Here is a 9,625-nt window from a genome sequence, read left to right as displayed (position 1 = left end):
CTCGTAAAAACCCGAATTTAACCCGACTTGTTTTTCACCCGACCCGAATGTTACCCGACCTTTTATTGACCCGACCTAAACCCGACCCGAACCCGAAAAGATGTAAGACCCGACGTGACCCGACTCAAGCATGACCCAACCCGAACTTGACCCACATAGGTCCTGACATTAACCCGTATTGACCCGACCCGAGATGACCCGACCCACACAAACCCGACTCAAACCCGACCCATTTACCCGAATTGACAGCTCTACTCCCAGATACCTCCTTTGAATTGCGGCCTTCAAAGGCTCAATTCCACAAAATCCGCTCTTTTGCGGCGCAGCCCACCTGTCCTAGGTCAGAATGACCTAGGGGAGGGCACTTTTCCCAATGACCCTATAAATAGGGAGATATTCCCCCATTTTGGGGACATCTACAATTTTTCTCTCACATCAGAGAATATCCGAGCTTGGAATCCAAGCAGATCACCACCAAAATTTCCGCAATTTTTACTCCTCTTCAAGTTACTAACTTGACCGCTGGAGGGGGAGCTCCACCATCCGGAGTCTCCATTGTTTTGCAGGTACAGCTCCAGCCGGACCATTTTTTGTGACGTAACTCTCCCGAGGGACAAAAACACCCAAAGCATTTGGCGCCGTCTGTGGGGAGAGTACCTCAAAGATGGTTCAAGAGTCTGTACCACTTCCTGTTCCTATTAATTAGCAACCGGTTATCCAACCGGGTAACCAAGATAACCCTCAACCTGTTAATCAACCTGGTAATTCTGGTATTACTCATCTGTTTTCTCAACCTAGCCAAGGTCGTTACTGAGGAAGATGATGATGATGATGATGTGGAGACCTATGTAGCCAAGGATGACTCCCTCATCTCCAAGTACAAACGTTCCAAAGAACAACTGGAACGCAATGCAGACCAAGCGGGTCCGAGCAGGCAGCCTCCTGGGAGGCCAGTTTGGGAAATTTTGAAAGGCCAGAGGAGAGGCTCCAGTCACCCGGAACGAGCTCATGAAATTCATGAACTCCTTCAAGGGTCCGGCAAGAACAGCCTGAGGCCAGTAAGAAATCCGTCTCCGACGCTCGACACATCATTGAGCGGAGGAGACACCAGCAGCTGTTTGAGTCAGCCTCTACTTCGAGCTTTCCAGACAATTTCAAATAAACTTTTGTAAGGCACTCGCTATTCTTACATGAGAGTCGGACGGGCGGCAACACCAAACCTCAACTGATGATAGGGTCTGTCCTATACGCACCCCAGGCGCAGTATGGGCAATATGACCTCCAATTCATGCAGCCACTCCCATTCGGAGGTCAGGCGGCATACAGCAACGTCCAGCCTTTGGACTGGCAGCTCCGGCTGCTTAAGCTTGGTGAACAACTCTTCGCGTTTGCCAAGAACATAACCGAGGCAGCCCAGCCGGCCAAGGTTAAGAATGTGTTGGTAGGTAGTTATGATGGTACCTCCAACCCAGAAGATCACCTAATGGCATACACCAACCTCATGTGTTTACAGGGTTGGGACGATGCCACCTGGTGTCGATACTTTCCGGCTACATTGAAGGGCATTTCCCAATAATGGTTTGACAACTTGCTAGCTGGCTCCATTGATTGCTTCAAGAAGCTAGCCTGGACTTGAGCACCATTAAGCAGGGTGAGAGAAAAGGGCTACGCTCATATGTCAGGCGGTTCAACCTGGTCAGAATCCAGATCCAGGGAGTGTCTGACGAGGTAGCATTTACAAACTTCTTCAAGGGTTTGAGAGACGGGTCAAACTTTAAGTTTGACCTCGTCAGAAAAGGGGCATTTACGCTGCAGGCGGTCCTAAGAGAGGCAGAAAGCTATATTCAAGCCACCGACCTCTACACGCTTGGCAGCCAGTCGGACTCAAAAAAATCCGACAAACAAAAAGAGAGTCGGTCTGCTCAGCTGGCAAAGAAGAAAGAAGAGGGCAAGAAGAGAAAAGAAGTCTGGGCGGTCAGAGCAGCCGTCCCAGAAAAAGAAAAAAGAGTTTAAACCGTATGTTCCTCGATACGAGTTTAACAAGGACTGCAACTCCATCCTCATGGAGGTAAAGGACCGGCTATCTATTGAGAAGCCGAATCCACTGAAGAGTTTTATCCAGTCACGGAACAAAAACAAATTCTGTCAGTTCCATGAAGAGGTTGGCCATGACACCAACGACTGCTTCAGCCTTCAACGAACGTTGGACCGTCTGGCTGACAAAGGGATGTTAAAATTCTACATTTCTAAGTACCCAGGAGGGACCAAGAAGAAATAGAAGGGTCAGTCGTCCAAGACTACCCATCAGCCTACTAGTAGCTCCGACACCGATAAGGAGCCGGTCTACACCATAGCAAGCGTATTTACATGTGGTGGCCCTACCATTCGGGGCATCAAGAGCCATCTTCGAAAGATGGACAAGGATGATGATGATCAGGCGTCTTCCAGTTCCACCTTCCCAGACGTCCTCATAACTGAGAAGGATCGGGGTAGCATATGCCGTCCTCATGACGACCCGGTCGTCATTGAATGTAAGGTCGCCAACCAGCTAGTGGGGCGTATCCTTATAGCCACCGGCAGCTTGTCTAACATTATCAGTCTCCGGTGCTTGCAAAAGCTGAAATACAACACCAGCAGCATGCATCCGACTACCCACTCCTTGGTTGGCTTTGGGGATGGGATGGTTTACACAGCCGAAAGAATTGACTTACCCATCCGGTTGGGAGAAAAAGGAGAGGGACAACATATATTCGTCAGATTCTTAGTCGTTGAGGAACTGACCACCTACAACATCATTTTGGGCCGGCCCACCCTCAACAAGGCCAAGGCTGTAATAATCCCGTCTATCATACTCATCAAGTATGAGCGGCATGATGGTTCTGTTCGTTCCCTAAACGGGGATCAGAAGATGGGCCCGGGAGTGCTATCTTTCGGCCGTCAAAGACACTGTGGCCTCTGACGGCCAAAGTAAGGAACCAATAGAACTTGACAACGTCAAGGATGCCAGTCCAGCCCCACCAGCAGCCGGAAAGAAAAGAAAAGCTGCTCAGCTGGTGGAGGTGAAAAAAGAGAAGAAATAGCAATCACTGACCTGCGAACGGTCAGATGAGGTCCGTCCTTAACCGGCTCGTGAAAACATTGATCTTGTTCTGGATAACAGCCGTCAAGAGCGAACTGAAAGGTTGGTACAGTTGCTTATGCTGCTCTGGGTGCAAGGTTGCACCTTGTGCTGAAGTAATTCAAAGACATTTTTGCCTTTGAAGTGGAAGAGATGCCAGGCGTCAGCCCGGATCTCGCTGTCCACAAACTCGCCGTGGATCCAAAAATAAAGCCCACCTGGCAAAAGAAGAGAAATCACGGTGAGGAAAGAAGTCAGGCGGCAGCTGGCGAAGTAAAAAAGTTGTTGGATGCTAGGTTCATTCGGCCATTTAATTTTCCCGACTGGGTGGCTGATGTTGTGCTTGTAAAGAAGCCGAATGGTACCTGGCGTATGTGTGTTGATTGCACAGACCTCAACAAGGCATGCCCAAAGGACAGTTATCCACTTCAAAAGATTAATAGTTTTGTCGATTCTACAGCCGGACATGCTTTGATGAGTTTCATGGATGCCTATTCCGGCTTCCATCAGGTACCCCTGTGGAAAAAAGATCAAGAGAAAACGGCCTTCGTCACTGATCAGGGGTTATTCTGTTATACTGTGATGCCGTTTGGCTTGAAGAATGCGCCGGCTACGTTCCAACGGATGATTAATACAGTCTTCATTAATCAAATTGGGAGGAACGTGGAGGCGTACATTGATGACATGATAGCAGCAGGCGGATCACCTTGCTGACCTCCGAGAAACCTTCACCACACTCAGGCGGCATAAGGTTATGTTAAATCCTAAGAAATGCGTCTTTGGTGTTGAGTCTGGAAAGTTTTTCGGATTCCTGATTGATCAAAGGGGGATAGAGGTTAACCCTGAGAAGATACAAGTGGTGATTGACATGAAGTCACCCCACACTGTCAAAGGAAGTTCAGAGACTTACCGGTTGCCTGGCCGCATTGGGGAGGTTCCTCAGCCGGTCAGGTGACAAATGCATTTACTTCTTCCAAGCAATCAGGAAGAAGACTAGATTTGAATGGGGGGATGATGCTGAGGTGGCCTTCTAGAAATTGAAAGAACACTTGCACTCTTTGCCAAGGCATGTTAGTCCTTTGCCTAGAGAAAAGTTGTACATGTACCTAGCCGTCTCAGATCATGCCCTCAGTGCTGTTCTCCTTGCTGAGAGAGACGACATCTAGCTCCCGGTCTATATCATTAGCCATGTGTTAAAAAATGCTGAATTCCGGTATTCCATGGTTGAAAAATTTGGCCTTGCTCTGTATATGGCATTCAAGAAGCTGAAGCCATATTTTCTGGCACATCCGGTTGTAATCTACACCGATCAGCCTCTCAAGCGGCCAATGTCTAACTCGGAGTCATTCGGCAGAATGTTAAAATGGGCTATTGAATGCAAAGTCTTGAAATCACCTATGAACCGAGAAAAGCAGTGAAAGGTCAGGCGTTTGCCGACTTCATTGTTGAAATGACTCGTCCGGTTGCTCTGAATAATGTTGATCAGGTTTTAAAGGTGTATGTAGACGGGAGCTCTACAAAAAACGGCTGTGGTGCAAGCATTATCTACGAGTCTCCAGAAGGAGACAAGTTTGAGTATGCACTACGATTCAAGTTTCAGGCCTCAAACAATGAGGCAGCAGGGGCAAATAAAATTGACGCCTTCTCTGATTCATAGTTGGTCGTTAGTCAGTATGAGGGTACATATGAAGCAACTCATCCGGCTATGATCAAATATCTTCAAGCTGTCAAAGAAGAAGCCGGGTCACTTGAAGAATTCCTTTTGAGTCAAATGCCCAGGTCAGACAACAACCACGGTCGGTCTGCTGTTATACACCTCGGTCAGTCTTTTAGGAAGTTTTGGAAAAAAGAAGTATATATGAAGAGCCCATTGGAATTCTTGACTGAAGTTATACCTGGATGGATGGCATCTGGGCGTATTTAACAGACGGCACACTCCCTAATTCACTACAGGAAGCAGCCGTCATGAAGAAAATAGCAGCAAACTTAGATGAGAAACGGAGAACTATTCAAGGCTGGTTCCTTAAGCCCTTGTTGAAGTATGTTACCTCGGAAAAGGGGAAGGAAGTACTCGAAGAATTGCATGCGGGATACTACGCCTCCCATATAAGCGGCAGGTCCCTAGCCGTCAGAGCCAGACAGCATTATTTTTGGCCTACTCTTAAGGTAGATGCCAAGCAGTTGGTGAGGAAGTGTGACAAATGCCAGAGGTTTGGCAAGCTTATCCATCGCCCGGCTACTGATCTAACGGTAATCCACAGCCCAGTCCCATTTTCTAAGTGGGTGTGGACGTTTTGGGTCCATATATGCCTGCTCTAGGCGGAAAACGTTACATTCTGGAGGCTGTTGATTACTTCACCAAGTGGGTGGAGGCGGAAACAATAAAAAACATCAAGACAAAGGATGTCATCTCTTTCATCTGGAAGAATATCATCACCTGGTTTGGGGTACCTATGTCTATGGTATTCAATAATGGCCCTCAGTTTGAGACGCCTCATCTCAAAACTTAGTTGGGAGATCAAGGGATCTCAAATTATTTTGCATCAGTCGGCCGACCCCAAGCAAACGGCCAAGTTGAAGCCTTCAACAAACTCATCTCAGACGACATTAAAAAGAAAACTGAAAGAGCCAGTGGCTTATGGGTAGAAGAATTGTTCATGTCCTATGGGCCATTCGGACAACTGCCAAAGGAGAAACCGGAGAAATCCCATTTTTCATGGTATACGGTGCTGAAGCCGTCTTGCCCATTGAACACTATGAGCCAACTCTTAGAGTGATGCTCTATGATGAAGAGGCAAATGGGGAGGTCATGCGGCTGGCATTGGACTCCCTCCCGGAACGTAGGGGCAATGTTGCCCTGCGTCATGAGATATACAGTCTGAGAATGTTGTTGCTTTTAGTTTTCATTCCGTATGGGCTCTGCCCATACGGGCCATTTGCTAAAAAAACACTAAGTCTAAGACTTAGTAGCTAAACTAGTGTCCGAGTGACATGAGGCTAATGGCCGGATAATAAACTAAGTTTGAAACTTAGTATCAAATTCAAACGTCCAAGTGACACGCGGCCTATGGCCAGATCTCTAAACTAGGCACAAAACCGCATAGTGGCTACGCAGCCGGTCTCAAACTAGACTAGAGGCCAATGGCCGGATGGTTGTCTTTCTCATAAATTCGCCTATCCCAACATGAATAATGGCGTCCGGCGACACCCCTCCGGGTGCAATCGTCGCAGAGAGCAGCCTACCTGTTTTCTCTACGTACCCATGCAAACGACAAAGATTGAACGACCAAATTGGCCAACTCATAGCCGTCTGACTTGAACAGCCTTTAGAACGATTAAGATTACGAAATTCCGGATGTCCCAAGACATTAGTCGGAATTCCACCGAAGTTCTGACTTTGGTTTTTTCACTCTTAACTTACGCACTCTCCTATGGAGGCAAAAACACTTCGCGTAATGGCTATGCTCTATACCCAGACAGTCGTTTACCGCTTGGGGCAGAGGCTGGAATACCTGTTTAATGGCCGGATGTGCACTTGGTTTGGGGCAATCACTATTGTGATTGATTGGCTTATAAACATCTCATACTCTTCAAAGTATCAAAAGTTTTCAAGCCAATCAATCAATTTCAGATAAAACCAACCACACAACCGTCCAGGGGCAAGGGCAGCCGGATTAGTACCTGCCGCATGCTTTTCATAAGTTAGGCAAAATACCAAGTATATATAAAGTATATATGAAAAATTCAAAAACCTCGCAAGTATAAAAAACCGACTGAGTTGGCATACTTCATATATTAAAGTTGGCACCAAAGGCTACAAAGATTGTTAACCGGAATCACATCCGGTGCAAGAATAGAAACTAGTATTACCCGAATCCATAGTCGGTAAAAATACAATAATTACTCGGCACACAGGTCAGAAAAGAAGAGAAATTGGCATACTGCCGCTGAAATGAAAGGAGAAGAAACTACTGAGTAGGCTAATCTGGCTGATCCTGGCCAGTTGGGGGACTCCTTCCGAATCAACAGCCACTGAAGGCTGGCTATCCTTGCTACCCTGTTCCCCCGCCGGCTCCTCCTCCTCCTCATTGTCGGAGACCTCATACCCTAACTCAGCTGCCCAGGCCTTGAAGCGAGGCGGGGCTGGATCCCCAAGAACTTGGGCATCATACACCGCAGTGGCGTAATCATACCTAAGCCGGTAAACCTCATAATCAATTTCTGGGTAGAGGAGCCTCCAAGCTATCTTCAGGCGGGCCTCATTGTCCCGCTCATTCTCATCAATCAGCCGGCGTTGCTCCACAGCAACCTCCTCCTTGTGCTTGGCCTTTAGGGTGGCCAGCTCTGCTACCAGCCGGGTATTGTCCTCCCGGAGCTTTGTATTCTCCTGATCGGCTCCCACCAAGGCTTTGAGATCCGAATAGGCATTCTTCAGCTCAAGCTCAAGGCTGTTAAACCGGTTGGTAGCAGCATCATTGGCAACCGTCAAGCTCTGGATCAGCTCCTCTTGTTTCTACTCCGCTGCTTTAATTGCAAGTTCAGACATATAATTGGCATATTCAGCAGAGTTGAGGTTTTGTTTGGCCCTCTTCTTAGCATCATTTACCTCTTCTTGTGTTTCCTGAAGGGCACCCGGAGCCCGTCCACCCTCAGCATCACCTGTAAAGGGTCAGCCGGAAAAGTTAAGCACTTAGCAAAAATCAAAGATAGGAAAAGAAACTAAGTGTTAAGTTGAGATCAACTCACCTTCGCCAGCTGACCCATGATCTGGTCAAAGTCCACCTCCTGCCGGCCAGGCACGGAATTCTTCTCCGATTGGGTGAGGGTCCTCACCATTCGTTTGGCAAAGCCTGCCATGTCAAGGGACCCAGAAGTAGCATCTGCACCAAAAGAAGTACTTGGTGAGAGACTGACACTGTATTTGGCATTCATTCTTTGCTGGTTGCTAACTGACCTCCCGGAAGTGTCGACCTTTGTCTTGACTCTCATGAATTCAAGCGGCCAAGGAATCTCAACGTTCATCTTACCTTTGGCTTGGGGCTTTGTCGTTTCCTCCCGGTCTCTACACCACCACCTACAGCTTTGAGTGGCTCGCCACTCTTCGATGTCTTAGATGCATCCGACTTTTTCGGCATCTGGCTTTTTCTTCCCACTTAGCTCTGAGCTTTCACTCAGAGACTTCAGAACGGAGGGGGTCTTTCCTCCGGTTGTGGGGCGCTCCTTAGCAGAGGAGGTGGAGACAGAAGGGTTTCTTTTCGCGGCTTTGGCAGCCGGTGTTTTAACTTGATCGTCTCCAGGCCTCTTGAGGACCTTGGTAATGGAGCGGGGAAGGATGTTGGTAAAAGTTTGCAAAGATAAAGAGAAAAGTAAGTCACCAGCCGGTGAGAAAACTTTAAGAAAATTTAAACAAGACAATGTAAGGCAGGCGGTCTTACCCCGCCCTTTTTGTTTTCCCTAACCTCAACGGCTGCCTTCCTCGCCAGAATTTGCTCCTTGCAGAGCTGGGCGGCAGACTTAGCCGGAGTTTTCTCAGCGTCCACCATTCTTCTTGCTTCGTCTACAAAAGGCAAAAAGAGTTAGAATCAAACAGTTAAAAGAATTGAAGTACATAAACGCAGTCGGCAAATGCCGGATGAATGAGTAAATCTACCCTTGGGAAACATTGGGCTCAACCCACAGGCGGACAAAAAGGCTTCGTCCTTAAAGAAATTCGGGTGGGTGATCCAGTTGTTTGGCACCACTATGTGAGACCCATCCCCCAAGGGCTCAGTTGTGTTTTTGAAAAACTCCGGCTCCATTATTTGCTCCCTTACTATGGTAGACAACGCAGGGAGTTCGCATTTTCTGCCAGAAGCGCCGACTCCTTGTTATACTGGCGAAGTGTTTTGTTATGCCTCAAGGTGGGGAAAGAGATCAAGTAAAACTTCTCCTTCCACCCACCCCACTTGGACACCTTGTCCAAGCACATTAGAAATTACGGGAGCGTGGATAGAGTGTACCACGCCTCATACCCGCCTGGGGCCTTGCTCAAGTAGTGCATATGAGCGAAGGCGGTAAAGATAGGCTCAATATCCTGAATCTCGCAGGCGGTAAATTCTAATAGAGTTAGGATTAATGGTTATCTTAAGATGGATTTTTATTTGGAATAAAATATTATTATTTTATTATTATATTATTATTTTAAAATTATACGGTTTTAGCTTCTGTACGGATTCCGTAGATCAAATTTGGAAGATCGGATTCCGCGTGGAAAGCGCGTGAAAGCCAGGCTATCGTCAAACGACAAGTCTGTCGCCTGGCGACTGACCTTGTCGCGACAAAGTATATTTCTGGTGGCAACATGTAGTTTTATTCCTTATCAAATTCTGTCAATTTCCAGACTATTTTTCTTATAAATAGGGTCCTCGATCTCTGTTTTTATTCATCAACTCTCATCAAGGCTTACTTGATATATTCTCTCTCTTTCTAAACCAACCCTTTTGCAAACACAATTCCGCATTCACAAGA

Source organism: Chenopodium album, chromosome 25 (genome assembly GCF_948465745.1).
Source record: "Chenopodium album chromosome 25, dcCheAlbu1.1, whole genome shotgun sequence".
In the NCBI taxonomy this organism is placed as follows: domain Eukaryota; kingdom Viridiplantae; phylum Streptophyta; class Magnoliopsida; order Caryophyllales; family Amaranthaceae; genus Chenopodium; species Chenopodium album.
This window is presented reverse-complemented; position numbering follows the sequence as displayed.